The sequence below is a fragment of the Pinus tabuliformis genome, chromosome 6, assembly GCF_031772625.1.
Source record: "Pinus tabuliformis cultivar Carrire ecotype Pingquan chromosome 6, CPIR1, whole genome shotgun sequence".
Lineage (NCBI taxonomy): Eukaryota > Viridiplantae > Streptophyta > Pinopsida > Pinales > Pinaceae > Pinus > Pinus tabuliformis.
This window is the reverse complement of record NC_142292.1, coordinates 220,258,361-220,276,362: the sequence shown is the minus strand read 5'-3', so window position 1 is coordinate 220,276,362 and position 18,002 is coordinate 220,258,361. Positions and strand designations below refer to the sequence as shown.

Here is an 18,002-nt window from a genome sequence, read left to right as displayed (position 1 = left end):
AATATATATCAATGCAACATAAAATCATAAAATCACGGTGAAAGGAAATTGTTTAATTAATGCATAATGCCTATGTCAGGACTCAATACTTCTCTATAAGAAAACTAAATATCTAATCTAGTGAATGACCACTTTCAACACTAAAAGAGAAAATATAATAGGTATGTTATAACTATAAATTTCTGGAAACAAACCTAGTTGTGGACTTAAAAAAAGTATATGCAATGTGAATTAGAAATTCAAGTTTAAGCCTAGTGGTAGCCCCTCTAAAACATTCCTTTCACATAGAATCTCACTATCATATCCCAGGATTCTTTAAAAAAAAAATGGTCGCATTTACTAATTGTCATGTTGATTTTGAAAAGGTTCACTTTGATAAATGGGAGAAACTCAAAGGATCCTCTGTTTAGACCAAATATGGAGGTGTGAGGGACCTTCCCATGGGACATATGGCTTCTATCCAAATGAACCGATGGCTTGGAATTTATTTATATTCAATTTTATAATTTATTTAAATATATTTAATATTGAAAAATATTAAATTATATTTTAATTGATGATGATGATGATGGTGGTTAACGTCCGCTGAGACCAAATAATGGTCTATCGGACCTAAAGAAACAAATTATCTATTTTGATTTAAGATTTTATTTCTATGCTCAAAAAGCTTGGAGAAAAGCCTCCCGAGCTCACTATAATTTTGACATTGTAAAAGGCTAGGAAGGTCAGTATTGTAACAAAGATTGTGAAACTGAGATCTAATGTGGTTATACGCGGGGCACTCTAAGAGGAAGTGGTTTTCATCCTCGATGTTCCTATTCTCACATATATGGCAGATCCTTTCTGTCCATGGCGTTTTAGGAACTGCCCAACGACCTGTTTCACTATGGAGCTCATGAGAATTCATTCTAATCTTTGCTATATTAATTTTCTTCTTTTGAGCGAGTTAAAATAGAGAGATACTTTTGATCTTCTAGGGTGGGGTTGATGACCTTCTTATAATAACTTAATTTTCTTTTAGCCGCTAAATCTTTCTCACACCACATTTTTTCTTTGAACTTAGAAGTAACAATATCTTTAATGTTATTTATGTTTTGCAATGCATCATTTTCGTTGATCTCCCAATAGTTTAACCAGGCCCTTGTGTCTTTATGCCACCCTCAATAGGGGAAAGACCTGCTTCTATAAGGAGAATGGGATAGGGTGTATTACTTTTAATTTTCAGGTTATAAGTTATAAAACGGTTTTGGATTTGCTCAATCTTTCTCCATGATTCTCTGGAGATGCTGCAACCCCAAACCTCACAGCCATATAAGATAACAAGAGTGACTAAAGTTTCAAAGAAGAACTTCTTTTTATCCCACATTACGAGGTTTGCTATTTTACAATTATTTTCAAGACCAAAGTAAGCTTTCCACCCCCCATTAATCATTTTCTCAATGCTATGGTTCCAGTTGAGCTTGTGATGAATATCAATTCCTAGGTACTTGTAAGAATACACTTCCTCCAAGTTATTATTGTCATACATAAAATTAGCGTAAGTGTCCTTCTTGGATTTGATAATCATAACTTTTGTTTTGTCAGTGTTAACAGTCATACCCATGGTAGAGCAGAAATCCTTAAGAAGCCTGAGTTGCTTATTAAGATCAAATGGGCACCTTGCCAAAAGAACAATATCGAAGAATGACGACTATCCCAGCTAAGATTGTGCCATCACATCCCGCTTCCTCTAAATAGCCTTCGAGCTTATTCGATGTAAATAGCCTTCAAGCTTAATAATTAAAAATTATTATTTCTACCGATTTAATTTTAGATTTCAGTTTTCTGGCATATATTTCAATTCTATATATATATATATATATATGAAAATATTAAAATTTAATAAAAATAAAATATAACTTTTAATAAAATAATCTATATTTTTAATATTGAAAAAATAAATGTAAATATAATAAAAAAATTAAAACGTTAAATAAATTAATTGAATTCAAACAGACTTCGAAATCATAGTTCTCATGGTCGCTGTCAACTGTCACGTGGAGGAGAATCTTGCTTCTAATACAATACAGAGACGGTTGAAAAGGTTTGAGAAACTCGTATTCGATGAGGAAGTCTATCTTTGTGAAAAATCTCATCCGTTCTAACTGTTTAAAATATTGATATAATTGAGTTGACATATCTTCACGAAAATCCTAATGTTTTTGAAATAAGAAAATTACATTTTAATTTTAAAAATATAAACATCAAAACTAAATTTAGGTTACTTATGTCCAACCAGAAGAGCAGTTTGTTTATATATATATTAGAGGACATATGCTTGAAATGGGAAAATCTAACATACTTGCTTTAAAGTGACTGTATGATGGACTTACATAGACTGTACACACTATGCGCATGAATACGTTTAGCAGTACATTCACAAAAATCCACAATAGTATAACCAAGCAAAAACTAAATCCACAGTAGTAACTGAGGTGCTACTGATAACTAAAGTGAGAATATACCTTAAATCTGTAATCATTCACCATCCATACATTCATGACAGAATTCCTAATTTCTAATTTCTTTGCAAGTTCAATGTTCTCAACAAATTTTATAACAGAATTCCTAATTTCTAATTTCTTTGCAAGTTCAATATTGTTATTGAAAATTTGTTGCTATCGAAAATTAGAGTTATCTTAAAGAGGAAACACTTATTTATTTAATACAAATATTTAAATAATCAAGAGCAAGATTGCCCATTCACATTCTCATTGAGCTACAAAAGTGCAGATACTTAAACCGAGATAAGAACACATTCATAATTCTAATTGAACGAATCAAAGTAATACAGTTCATTCCATGTACTTTTTAAAATAACATAGTATTGAAAGTGAAGTAATGGATCTCTTAAGGGTAAACAGGTTAAACATAGAAACAATGAATCTGTTGAGGGTAAACAAAGACACAATTTTTGCATTATTGGTGAAGTTTACTGATTGGTATTATCTATAAGTTATATATTGTATTATATAACAAGAGCAGCAAGCAGCTGCAGTCCCTGCCCAGTCTGCTCTTCCTATGGTGGTCCCAACAGCCCAGTCTACTCTTCTTATGGTGGTCACAACTATCTATATTTTGATAGTCACAACTATGTACTCTGGCTTTGTTCAGGCTGGTGTCACAAGTTTAGCTTAGAGTTTGATTCATAATTCCAAAGTGCGGAACATCCGATGCATAACAAGCAGCCTAATAAGCAGAAAAGTCATCCAAGTAATTTCACACATAAATAATTTGGGTCATCCAAATGAAGAAAATTCATCCAAATAATTTCACACAATCAATGCATTGCATTAAAGTACAAGTAATCTGGTTAAATAAACAACACCTTGAACTCCTAGGATCTGCAAGTGCAAGTAATCTAGCTGAGTAGACAACACAAACTCCTAGGATCTGAACTGCACAAAGAATCCACTCCAATAGATATGTAAGGGAGCTCACCTTAATTGGTATAACACGTAAATAAGTGAATATTGTGTCAACACTACCTGTCAACACAACGGGCATGCTGCCCTCCGTATATTATATAATTAAAAATAATAAATAATAAAAACAAATAACAATTGTCTAGTATGCTTGTTTATTTGTATTCCAAAACGTTAATGCCTATGGGCGCTACAGGTCTATATCTATTTTAAAAAGAGAAAGAAAGAAAATATACTCTTTGCCATGAGCTAAGTCCACCATGTGCCCCTTTATTTAGTTACATCCATCTATTATAAAAAAATTACCTCGTGCAGTGGAGCAACTGACTTTGATAGCCTGCATTCAGAATTCGTAAATATGACTTTACAACTCAAACTATTTAGGTAGAAAAACTCCTCTTTTTTCAAGTTAAGGTTCAAGAAAAGCAGCTTTGCCTTTTGTTTCATGTATTCTGAAGAATGGGACAGTTCTAAGATACAGAGATAATTGCAGCATTTTGCAGAACGTAATGCATTGCACACATAGCGCATTATTTTTAAATTATTAGTGTAATGCATTGTACACATAGGCATTCATTTTTAAATTATTTGGATGACGAAGGGGACTTTTGTGTGTGGTCGACCCTTTGGAATTAGTTGTATTATATAATTAAAAATAATAAATAATAAAAACAAATAACAACGGTCAGTGTGCATGATTAAAAATAATAAATAATAAGACCAAATAACAACTGGTAGTGTGCATGTCGCAAGCTGCATAACAGCTGTCTAGTCTGCATGTTATGATACATGCCTTCTGAGTGTAAAACATGTTAGGTTTCCTATGTTTTATGTTTTCTACCTTAACTGCTTTCTATAATGGAACGATTTTTACGATTTTTGCTTTGCCAGCATGGATCTTGACTAAATGTTAGCATTGAGCATATGTTAGCCATTGTAAATATACGATTTCTCATTGATGAGCAAATGTTGCCTTGAGCAGATGTTAGCCACTAGATATACGAATTCGTCTCAATTGTAACACATCTTACTATATATCTTATTATACAAAAAAAAACAAAAATCTTTGAATATACATGCGTAAAGAGTTGTTACTTAATTTATACTTTAGCGTTAAATCTTATGTGATTAATTTTATAATGTAAACACAGTATGTGATTGGATTATCGATGAGTTTGGATTATTAATTATTTGGATCTAGATTATATGATTGATTATGTGCTGCGTTGGCTTGACTCCACCTGGCCTCACCTCGAGGGCTGTGATGGTTCTCCCGCGTGTCACATGGTTTCTGATTAATGCCGAGGCCGGCCTGCTGTTAGAGAGTTCGGCCATTGAATGCAGGACCCATTCACCGCCGGATCCATGGTAGGTGGATCCAATGGCTCTAGACCTTTCCCTTGTTAACCCTAACATTTCATTGCTTTTCGGCTGGGTGTTATTTTCATTTTGCCTACGGCGTTAATGGTTTCGAAGCTCTGCAACTCATTGTGAATAGTAATGGATGCTAAGGTTTTATCCACGAATCCTTTCGGCGAAGAGGAGCAACCCGTCGGCTCAGAGCTTCACAACATGCCGTCATCAGGCGAGCTTCTGGTGATATGGTAAGTTATCAACTAATCCTTAACTCATTATTTTCTCTTTTCCTCCTTTACCATGAATGGCATCTAGTGACGAAAGGATGTTGCAGGTATGGTATGTGAAGCTTGTCTCGTTTCTTCCCTCAGTCAAGGTGTCAGTACGAGGACGGTCTTCTACGAGAGAACTTTAGGTTTGCCCTGTCACCACGGATGAACTATTTGAGGTATTTATTTCATTTTGGATATGGCTTAACACCTCCATTTGTTTTATTAGGTCTTCAAACCTTCCTCAACCGGAACGATTCTCTTCAGGTAAGCTAGAGTTAATGATTTGTATTTATATAGTTGTGAAAGGTTATGAATCCAGAGCTCTAACCCTCTGGTGGGTCTCGCAGGTAACCCTCTGCCCTTAGTATTGGAGCAGAACACTCTCGGAACAGCATTGTACATGGTGGTTTAACAGTGTGCCTTCTACTATGCCTCCATGTTGTTCTGTGAAGAATCCCGACGACATGAATGCGGATATAATGACTATATTAATTAAGGGTTTGCATAGTTTAGATGGTGGGAGGGTTTGCTGGCTCTCGGCACAGCTAAACCCTCACAGCATTATCGGAAGTTCCTATCTTTAGCGGCAAGATTAATATTATGATGTCCTAGACTAGCTATATTATGCTTTTGATCCTCAGTTTGGTTGTGTGTTACCTCATTGTATAACTCCTTTTTTTTTAATAGTGAATGATCTTATGGCATACTCTGCCGGACCTAATGATGGTCTATTCTTCGCATTTAAATTATATCATTTCTGAAAGTTTATTTCGAAATTGTTGTTACGACTCGGTGAGCCTCGGTCCTTTCTTTGGAATGGGCAGAGGTTGGAAATGGTCCTTGTCTAGTCAATTTAATGTCTTAAATTGCTCTACATAAATTATCAATCCGGGTATCGTAAACTAATGAAGTGTGGTGCACCATATGTGGTTAGTTAACTTTTTTCTTACTTCATTGTTTTATAGTTTATGTTGTTTTTGGGGTTTTGTTTTTGTTGGTTTCCTAAAGTGTTTAATGCAAATGGAAATCCTATTCTAAGGTTTTAAGAATACTTTTAAAGGACAAGTATAGATGTAGATTTCTAGACAAGGTTTATGACCCTTATGGTAACTTCCAAAACTTAGCACTTCAAAAGATCTCAAAACATGTTATTGATAAAATTAATACTTGAACAGGAATGTAAATATGCAGCTACTTAAATCAAACAAAAGATGAAACACTGATCATGAAATCACTGTCTATGCTGCCCATCTAATTACAGAAATAAAATATAAACTGTTGCATTCAAACAAACCAAAAATTGTAGACTAACAAAAGCAAGATCAATTTACTTCACTTATAATCCAATAGCTCGCCAAGTAGCTTTTCCTGGTTAAGCCATGGCACCAGAGATAACGTCAATAACATGAAGAATTGATATCTAAATTACCTACTTGCAAATGAAAGTAAAATCAAGTCACTTCACTTATAATCCGATAGCTCGCCAAGTAGATATTCGGGGTTAAGCCATGGCTCTGGAGATAACGTCAATAACATGAAGAACCTGATATCTAATTGCAGAGATGAAAGTAAAATCAAATCACTTCACTCATAATCCGATAGCTCGCCAAGTAGCTTTTCGGGGTTAAGCCATGGCTCTAGAGATAACGTTAAATGACATGAAGGATTTGATATCTAAACTAACTAACAACAGAAAATAAATAAGACTGAAATCAAAGCATAACTGAAATTGAAAAGTTTCAGAAAAAGTTCAGCAGAGAGGCAAATCTCATGTCACTATTTGATGTAAAAACATGTAAAGAAAAACTAATCTACAATCAACCGGTTGAACACACTTGCATGAATTAAAATTGCATGAATGAAAAATCTAAACTATCAAACTTGAAAGCAATAAAATGACATACATGAATGAAATCAAAGAAAAATTACAAAATAAAATCTACTCTACCTTACATTCTGACATCTACTTCACATCTCCTTCCATGTTGAGAACATCAAAGCTTTATTCAAATTCTTCAAAATTACAAAGTACAACAAAGCTCTCCAAAGCTTTCAAAAGCCATCAAGGAAGAACTATAAACTCCAAGCTAAACCAAGAGCAACAAGCTAACAAGCTAACAAGCTCTAAACTAACTAATGAAGGAGAGAGTCTCCTATTTATACAAAAAGATGAGAATCCATCTCATTAATGAGAGTTCATGAATCTCTCCCTCTACCTCTAAATTCCTAATCAAAATAGGAACTGGTAAGACACATGTCTTCTTAGAGTTTTAATACAATTAGGAGATGTGACACATATCCTCATGATCCCATGATTCTTTCCACTCAAATTCGAATTTGGCCTTAGAGTGCCATAGAAGGGTCTTTTAGAAGCCTCCTTTTGACCTACACATGTCAACAATCTCAACCCACTTGTTAGGTATAAGCATATGTACATTATTTCCTAATTTTTAACCATAAATTCACTTAAAAAAGCTAAGAATTAATAATGTTTGGAAAAACATAAATGTAACCCAATGATAATGAAAGTGAGATGACTGTGGTGACATAGTAGTGAAATGGAGGTGATATAATGGACATAATAGTGAGAGTGTAATGGAAATGAATGATATTTTCAAGACCCAACATACCCCCCAATTGAACTTATTGCATGTCCTCATGCAATATATATTACAATAACTCTTTTGATCCTTCAGCTTTGGCTTAACTTTGCATGATATCATTTGATAACTTCATATTTTTGCAAAGTGTTTTACTTGAATTGCAACATGGGTGTTACAACCAATTGTTTGTTGTTTCATTTTATTTTGATCTTTTAACTTTGCATAATGATATTTTGATTATTTTTTGCAAAGTATATCTTTATTGGATTGCATGATGGTTGGTTCTTGTGTGACAACTATGATTTTTTTTGTATCCAATTTATCCTTTAAGCACTTTTTGAAAAGCCATTGTATGTTCATACTAACAATGTAATAGTTAATATATGTTGGAAGTATGTGGGCTCCTGAATATTATATGGACATGGCAAGATATGAATATGAATGTATCCCCCCCGCCAGCTGATGGTATTGGCAATTTTATGAAATGAGGAAGAGAAATATTTTTCCAACAATTATCATTCTAGATTTTTATGGAATTCTATGGTCAAAAGTTAGAAAATGACGTACCTTAACTTACCCTTTAGAATGGATGAGTTGTATGTGTGGTGGCCGTAAAATTCTGATCATATTCTTCTTCAAGTGGCTGAATAAGAAGAGTCATAGATAAAGAGTTAAGATGGCTTTTTATTGCTTCCACTAAAACTTGCTAAATCTGCTCCAAAACGCTGAAAATAATAGTCTTCATGTCTTCAAAACTCATTGGCACAATTCCTACTATGTGAAAAAAATGTTCTGATGTCGAACATAGCAGGAAATTGTTGACTTAGTGGCCGTTAATGGATGCCACTAGTCAGCACGAGAATTCTCACCATTGATGACAATGAGAGTCAAGATGCCCAAACACATCTTGCTAGGTACGAATGAATTTGCTGATGTCGAGTCACCTAGAAGATCTGATGAACAAGGGACATTAATGTATTCCCATTGTTTGTCAGCATGAGGACTTGCCATTAAGGCATGCAAGCCTCAAGGTGTTTTTACAAGGAACTTAGACTCAAAGGACTATGGACTCAATAATCTGCATTGAAGCAGGGCTTATTTGCAGAATGAAAATGACAAGAAATGAAAGATGACAATGGACAATAAGCATGTGAATGAGCCTCTTGCTTTTATTTGTGGGTTACGAATTGACAAAAAGAGATGGAAAGTGTATGTGAATGTAAATGGAAAGTATGAAGTGAAATGAGGTGAATGGTTTATTATGAGGTATGGATGTGATGGAGACAATAGTATCTGAAAGTTTTTCAAGTGTTTGGATCTAATTTTGCATCAGCATATTTCCTCTTTGTTGTTGATCATCCTCTTATGAAACAAATTGGTCTCTTAGAGAGACACCATTCTCTTGTAGTTATTTGTCCTTCCTTCTGAAACCTGCAAAAAAAACTAATACTTCTTCTGCAATGGAATGTGAGATTATTAAAGGAGAGAGGTGATCAATCTCTCTAGTTATGATATTTACACATAAAATTAAGAATTTGTATTAATGAAACAAATTCTCAAAGGAAAAATCAAAAGAATTTATACCTGCATTGGAATTGGTTCCCCAAGTTGAATGTTGCTTCTTTTCAGCAATTTATTTCATTGTTTGCCATTTCAAACTCTAATGATGGATTTCTCATTGTGTAGATCTTGTTGAGATCTTTCCAACGGTACTTGAATCATCAAAATCTGATTTCGTATGAGAAAGTTAGGTTGATTTGAACAATGAGATTTTTCAGCTGCGGAATTGGAATTTAGCTGTGGAATGTACACAGTTTCTGTAGCTAAAAATCTTAAATAAAAAGTTAACCATTCATATTTCATCATCAGTCCAAAATTAATCAATACCTTCAGAAAAGTAAGCAAATAACTTATTCATTTCATTGATTCAATTTTTTTTTTTTGACATGCGGCGACTTAGTGTGGCGACTTAATGATAACACACACCTTGACTTCCCTTTGACCAAGTATTTTTCATCAACTTGGATCAAATGAATAGGACACCATCTATGTACTGACTTTTTCCCAACTACCCATGTGGTTTGTTTCGTCTCTTGACACCTATAACCCATGGAAGTAATAAAATGGTTGTGGAATTGCCAGTTAGCTGCGGAATCAGGCTGCATTCCGCAACTATAAGACAACCAACCATCAGTTTTGATTTTTTTTTTTTGTATGTATAGAGGATTATTTTGCAGACCAACTACTGCAACACTCAAACTTGTTTTGGATTTGACAATTCTCAAGAAACCATTTCCCAAAATTTCATAGTTGTTGAATGAGATAGCCATGGTTTTTTTTTTACATTTCCTTTGATAGAGTTTAGTTGTTTTTGGTTCAGTCATGCATATACTGAGCCATAGCTCATGTTTTAAGACAACTTCCAAGAATATCAGGCGATGATTCGAAAAACAAACAACACAACTACCTGCATAGGATTCATTCCACTTTGATACTTTTTCTTCCTCTCTGGTAGTTCCAGGCAACCAATGTAATTAGAGGCAACTTTGGGTTTAACTCACAGGGAATATACATGAACAAAATGTGAGTTTTCAAATGGCCTCTACATCAAATGCCAAGAATCTCCATTCCACATCTATTGATTGTTTGTGAAGAGCCGTATCCAATTAAGATTGTTGTTAACAGGTGTTACATCTATTAGTGAAGAGCCATATCCAATTAGCACTGCTATTAACAGGTGTTACGTCTATTAGCAAAGAGCCATATCCAATTAGAATTGCTATTATTCGGGAAGTGGCAGAGCAAGTGTTAGATGGGTGGAAAAAGGCAGGAGATGTATAATCAACAAATGGTTAATTATCAGCACGCCATTGATTTCAAATCATAAGCAGCTGAATTAAATCAACTATTAGTTAATTAATTCAATTCCATTTTTTCCTCGCAGCCTGCAAAAATGGGCTTCAAAGAATCGAGAAATTCGCCCAAACCGCCATGAATTTCTTAAAACGGTTTTTGGGTTATCCAACTGACCCTATTGCCGAAAAAACCCATGTTTTATTTTTCTCAAATTCATTTCCGTTTGGCCAAATCGTGCATTTTAAGTTCGACATTTTTCTCTTCTACGTTTTTTCTGAGTTGATGTTTTTACTATTCTACATTTTATGAATTGTTGCATTCGGTTTTCTGGGTTTCATTTGCTGTGTAATGGCTCTTGAGGCTAGCTATTTACCTATACAGTAAGGAGATATGCATTCTAAATCCATGTTTTAAGATCTCCATATAATCAAATCCCTATAGCCTTGTGTTAAACAACATGTTTGATTTGCGGCGCAGTTTTAATCACATTCCCCCTTGTAAGTAACCCAACCAATTTCTCATTATTGTCCACTATAAGCAATCGGGATTAGCTTGGTTTACTTAGTGTTGTGCGCCTAGGATGGTTTAAGCTTGTCTCGACCAAAGATAGAGGAGGGTTGCGTGGTTTGTAATGAACCTCTGCTCAATTGATATCATCACAATATACTCCTATATTATGATCCCTAATATTGTATGGCTCGCATCTCATTGGAAAGTTATTGATTTCCTTATAAATGTTGGCAGACATCTCCATATAGTTATGGTCTTAGTTGGGATGTTCCAGCAAGACGGAGGGATAGAAGAAATGATTGAGATGAGAAATAGCAGCTGTAACAATGCTGATGATACTTCAACAATGGATGGAATATGGATGAGTGTTGAAGATTTTCACTAACATTGGCCTACTGCTGTTGATTACAAGAGTCAGGTAAACAACTAGAGGAGGCTATTGCAGGTTTTATTTTTATTTTTTATGATTTTACAGGTTTGTTTCAAGGCCAAAGCTCAGACAAGAATGTAGATTTTCTATTGAGACCACAATGAAAACTAGAATTGGGGATAACTATTGATTGTTTTTCTCTTTTTTCTCTGAAATTGTGAAATTTTATAAGAAAGATTAATGATTTTCAATTTCAGGCAGCAAAGACTTCAAGTAAAATATACTAAAAACAGGACTTTGACTGAAGTCTTCAGCTGATTTTTTATTAATTTGCGCTAGGTGACGAGGATAGGATCCATGCGGGGGCAATTCTGGAGATGTCCATGTGGTCAATTTCTTCATTGGACGCCTGTAACCTGCTAAACCTTGAAATTAGTTGCAGAATCAGGGTACATTCCGCAGCTAAGTTGCAAAATCTTATTAAAACATGATACAATGTTTTGATGACCACTACAAACCATAACCAGTCAATTTTGGACAGTTTGAACCTATCAAAGCAGTTGGATTTTTTTTTCTATTTTGTTTTTTATTTTGTTTTATTTTTACTTTTTATTATTGAATCAATTGAAATGATGAAGTTTATTTTGTCTCTTTTTTTTTTTTACATAAGAATCATTTTTCTGATCCTCCAGATCACACAAAGTGTAGGAGGAGAGCATACTCAAGAATTATTAATTTTTCTTTTTACATAACAATAATTTTTCTGATCCTCCAGATCACACAAAGTGCAGGAGGAGAGAATACTCAAGAATTATTAAAAAAAAGATTAGATGTAAGAAATAAGGTTTCCTAATTACACTTTCTCGGCAATGACGCCAAAAATGTCTAGTCAATTTAACATCTTAAATTGCTCTACATAAATTATCAATTTGGATATCGTAAACTGATGAAGTGTGGTGCACCATATGTGCTTAGTTAGCCTTTTTCTTACTTCGTTGTTTTATAGTTTATGTTGTTTTTGGGGTTTTGTTCTTGCTGGTTTCCTATAGTGTTTAATGCAAATGGAAATCATATTTTAAGGTGTTAAGAATAATTTTAAAGGTCAAGTATGGATGTAGATTTCAAGACAAGGTTGATGTCCCTTATGGTATCTTCCAAAGCTTAGCACTTCAAAAGATCTTAAAACATGCTATTGATAAAATTAATACTTGAACATGAATGTAAATATGCAGCTACTTAAATAAATAAATAAAAAGATGAAATACTGATTATGAAATCACTGTCTCTGTTGCCCATCTAAATACAGAAATAAAATCTAAACTATTGCACTCAAACAAACCAAAAATTGTACACTAACAAAAGCAAGATCAATTTACATCACTTATAATCCGATAGCTCACCAAGTAGCTTTTCCGAGTTAAGCCATGACTCCGAAGATAACATCAATAATATGAAGAATTGATATCTAAATTACCTACTTGCAAATGAAAGTAAAATCAAGTCACTTCACTTATAATCCGATTGCTCGCCAAGTAGATATTTGGGGTTAAGCCATGGCTCTGGAGATAACGTCAATAACATGAAGAACCTGATATCTAATTGCAGAGATGAAAGTAAAATGAAATCACTTCACTCATAATCCGATAGCTCGCCAAGTAGCTTTCCGGGGTTAAGCCATGGCTCTGGAGATAACGTCAAATGACATGAAGGATTTGATATCAAAACTAACTAACAACAGTAAATAAATAAGACTGAAATCAAAGCATAACTGAAATTGAAAAGCTTCAGAAAAAGTTCAGCAGAGAGGCAAATCTCATGTCACTATTTGATGTAAAAACATGTAAAGAAAAACTAATCTACAATCAACCAGTTGAACACACTTGCATGAATTAAAATTGCATGAATGGAAAATCTAAACTATCAAACTTGAAAGCAATAAAATGACATACATGAATGAAATCAAAGCAAAATTACAAAATAAAATCTACTCTACCTTATATTCTAATGTGTTCCATGACATCTACTTCACATCTCCTTCCATGTTGAGAACATCAAAGCTTTATTCAAATTCTTCAAAATTACAAAGTACAACAAAGCTCTCCAAAGCTTTCAAAAGCCATCAAGGAAGAACTATAAACTCCAAGCTAAGCCAAGACTAACAAGCTAACAAGCTCTAAACTAACTAATGAAGGAGAGAGATCTCCTATTTATACAAAAAGATGAGAAGCCATCTCATTAATGAGAGTCCATGAATCTCTCCCTCTACCTCTAGATTCCTAATCAAAATAGGAACTGATAAGACACATGTCTTCTTAGAGTTTTAATACAATTAGGAGTTGTGACACATATCTTCATGATCCCATGATTCTTTTCACTCAAATTCGAATTTGGCCTTAGAGTGCCACATAAGGATCTTCTAGAAGCCTCCTTTTAACCTACACATGTCAACAATCTCAACCCACTTGTTAGGTATAATCATATGCGCATTATTTCCTAATTTTTAACTACAAATTCACTTAAAAAGGCTAAGAATTAATAATGTTTGGAAAAACATAAATGTGGCCCAATGATAATGAAAGTGGGATGAATGTGGCGACATAGTAGTGAAATGGATGTGAAATGGAAGGTGATATAATGGACATAATAGTGAAAGTGTAATGGAAATGAATGACATTTTCAAGACCCAACATTCCTTACCGCTTTTCTTAGTTTTGTATATATATATATATATATATATATATATATATATATATATATATTCATTGATTTGCGTTAACATTTAACTGGAAGAACCTGTGAGTTCATACTGGAAGTTGTTCATGCGTTTGGAAAACTTCATTGGTATTTATATTCTTTGATGGTTTTCTCAGTCAACACATTATGTTTTCATTACTCTACTTTGATAACAGATGTTCTGGTAATTAATAGGGAAGTCAGACCTATACCCATAATCTAAGAATTATAATGAACATAATTTCTCGTTTTAAAATCTGAAATGAATTTATACTTCATGGTCGGGTTTTTGACTTTCTCTGCTATAATTATATACAATATTGTTTTATGGTTTTGTATTGTTGTGGACAATTAGTTACAATTTTTTATTCTTTTACTAAAGCAAGATACAATCCTTCTATTTCATTAATCGAAAAGAAAAGTTACATAATGTACAAAAGGACCATCCATTTATATGGATTCAGGAGAAAGGGTTCCCTGCCAAAGAAAAACCCCACACCCTACACCAGTAATCACCAAACCCAAGAGAAACATATTCTAAAATGGTACAAGAAACTACAACCACTAGGGAGGCTCCAGAATTTCCACATCCCCCTAATTGAACAGATAACCACCATCACCCCCGACCTCACAATTCGTGTGAACAACGAAAGAGGGAAAAAGCATGCCATCAGAATGAGAGGAGATAACTGATCTGTCCCCACCAAACAACACAGACAATCCAGACCATAGATTTGAGCGGCTGGATCCAACGGCTAGGAGCCATATCGCATGACCTAAAATGACTCAACGTTAGTGTGCGATGGAGGGTGGTTTCCAAATCCACCCCCTGCCACATGTTGGAAGCCCAATGGAATCACTTCCAAAACTGTAAAACCGGTAACCGCCCAAGAGTCGTGCGATCACTAGAAAACCAACTCGAGCGTGGTTTTTCTTCCCGAAAGTGGAAAGAGGGTAAATTCCAACTGCCAGAAACAACCAACCTACTGTCCTGCCAGTTTTTTTTTAGAACTTGAACCCGAGACTGTGCTTGATTGAGAATTGACCCATCATGTTGTGATCCGAGAACCTGAGGACTCCAGTTGACTTACTTCGGGGAGGATTGAGGCCAAACTCTGCTTTCCCACCTTCCAAGTACATAATGAAAGATGGAGGATGCACTAGCTGGGAAAAATTAATCCGTGCCAGTCTCCCTGGATCTATATCAGAAAACTTCTCTGTCGTCTGTAGCTTGTTCATCGCAGAGAGTTTTAATTCGACTCTGAGGCATCTCCTGCCATTTCATTGCAAACCCACTTTCTACATAGTTCACACCTTGGTTGGCCAGAATGTCTGCTAGCTTATTAGCATTTCGGCGGACATGGTTGAAACTAACTGATCAAAGACCCTGGAGGTGTCCTTGAATTCTTTGGTAAACATAGATTAGTTTCCAGTGATTTGAGACTTTCTCCGACCTCGAACCACAATTGATTCTTTTCACAGAGTTTATGGTTATCTCTGAGTCTGCTTCTATAATGATATTTGATCCATGGTTCTAAATCAGAAACTCAAGGAATTTCTCCAAAACCATTAATTCAGCCATATTGTTGGCGGCTGTTCCTAAATGGCAGTGGAAGATAAAGATAATACCTCCGTCTTCATCTCTTAACACCCCTCCATAACCAGTTGTTCCCGGGTTGCCTTTTGAAGCAACATCAATGTTGTATTTCAGATAGCCTTTCGGTGGAGGATGCTAGAAATCCTTCTTTGTATCCATTGCTTTTTCCTTCTTGTATAGGCCTTGGGGAATAATCCCTTGCATTCCTAGTTGCCTGAGAGTTCTCAACTTAGTCTTTGAGGGGGGATTCTTGGGGTGATTGCTAGTTGCGGTGCTAACTGTCTCCTTAAGCTGTTTCAAGATCAGATCAAATATACGATGAGGGGTGGACTTCTCATCCTTGAAAATTCTTTTATTCCTTTCTTTCCAAACATTCTAGATAATGAAGCTAGGCATGAAGGCCCATGCTAAATTAAGGAACTCATTCTCCGTATAATTTTTCCTCCACTTGTTTAGGGTGTTTATGATACTTCCTCTATCCCTATCTATCTGTTGGAAAATGGAAGCAAAAGAATCCGACAGCCAGGTGGTATAATTGTAGCTGTTGAGAATGTGCTCCATTGTCTCCTCATGCTCTTCGCATAGCTGGCATCTAGAAGGCCCTATAGCACCCCTCTTCCTAGTGTTGTCCCAGGTCAAGATTTTCTTCTGATGAACTAACCGCATGAAAAGCTTGATCTTCACCCACCCTTGGTGTCTCCAAAGGAGCTTCCAGGTATTGTAAGAAACACTGGAATCTAGCCCAAGGAGAATACCTTTTGCTTCCTTAAGATTAAAGGTGCCTTTATTGTTGTTGCCCCATCTCAACTGATCCTGCTCCTCTGTTACGAAGTTCATCCTTTGTTTTAACAATTTTCTAAGAGCCTTTGCTTTTATTTTTATGGGGCTGTCATCTCTGTAATCAATGTTTCTCCGCTTCTCCACTTTTTTGAATTATGAGAAAGATCCTAGTAATCCTTTACTTTGTTAAACCCTTGGGAATCTGTTTCCTGCTTGAGACTTAAGAAATCCTCATTTAACAGTGTTGGTTCTTGTTGCCATCTGTCCTCCCAAAAGAGTGCCAGATCTCCTACTCTAATTTCCCAGAAACTGTTTTTCTGTAATAGGCTTTTGTTTTCCCAGGCTTAATTCCAAATGTATGATCCCTTTATGTTTCCAAACATTCTTATGAGATCACTAGTGTGCCAGGAGCTAGCATAGTTTTCTTTCCAGATCCTTGCCCAATGGGCTTGTGGTTCTTGGACCCATCACCACCAAAGCTTGGCACGAAGAACTTTACTAAGAATCTCCAGATCATATACGCCTAGACCCTCATGGCTCTTGGGTTTGTAGATTTTATCCCAAGAAATGAGGGCCCATTTCTTCCTTGTTTCCTCCTTGCCCCAAAGGAAATCTCTTTAAATATTCCTGAATTTCTATAAGACACCTTTGGGAGCTGGGAGGGCAAATAACATGAATAACGAGATTGATTGCAGAATAGCCTTTGTCAGCAGTAGCCTGCCAGCCAGGTTCAGGGCTCTAATGGTCCATTTTTTTACTTTGTCTTGCATCTTATTAAGCATCGGTTCCTAGATACTCTTGTGCAGTGGTCTGGCCATGAGAGGAACTCCCAAATACTTTGAGGGGAGGGAATCCCTTTGGAAGCCAAGAATTCTGCAGATGTTTCTCTGAATAGCAATGTTAGTGTTTAAGAAGAAGATTTTTTATTTAGAGAGATTTACTTCCATACCTGTAGCCATGGAAAATTCATTAACGATTTGATTGTAGGTTGAAGCTTCTTTGACTCTAGGGATTCCCTATAGCATGGTGTCATCAACAAATTGTTGGTGAGTCAGAGCCTGACCATTTTCAGTTAATTGAAGGCCCTTGATCTTGCCCATGGCCTTGGCATGCTTAATGGATCGACCAAGTCCCTCCATCATGAGGATGAAGACAAAGGGAGAGAGTGGGTCTCCCTGCCTGGGGCCTCTAGAAGGAATTAAGATCTCTGAGGGGGAACCATTAACCAAGCTGGAAGAAGTCACCAGAGCCATAACCCATTTGACCCAGTTGTGATCAAACCCAAAAGCAGTGAGAACCTTCTTGATGTAAATCCAATTCACCTTGTCATACGCTTTGGCAATATCCAATTGCATGATCATTCTAGCCCGCCTTTTGTTGGTTAGCGTGTGAACCACCTCATGGGCTTGGATAATATTATTTAGAATTTGTCTACCGTCCACATAACCTGATTTTTCCTCT

The 18,002-nt window shown here is 35.5% G+C and overlaps 1 long non-coding RNA gene across 1 annotated transcript; it reads left to right on the top strand.

Annotated features, from left to right (window-relative positions):
* The first annotated feature begins 4,920 nt into the window (after positions 1-4,920).
* On the top strand, positions 4,921-5,614 carry LOC149258243 (uncharacterized). The gene is made up of 3 exons (XR_016246020.1): positions 4,921-5,068; positions 5,155-5,268; positions 5,440-5,614. It is a non-coding gene; the product is annotated as an uncharacterized LOC149258243 (long non-coding RNA).
* The last annotated feature ends 12,388 nt before the right edge of the window (positions 5,615-18,002 follow it).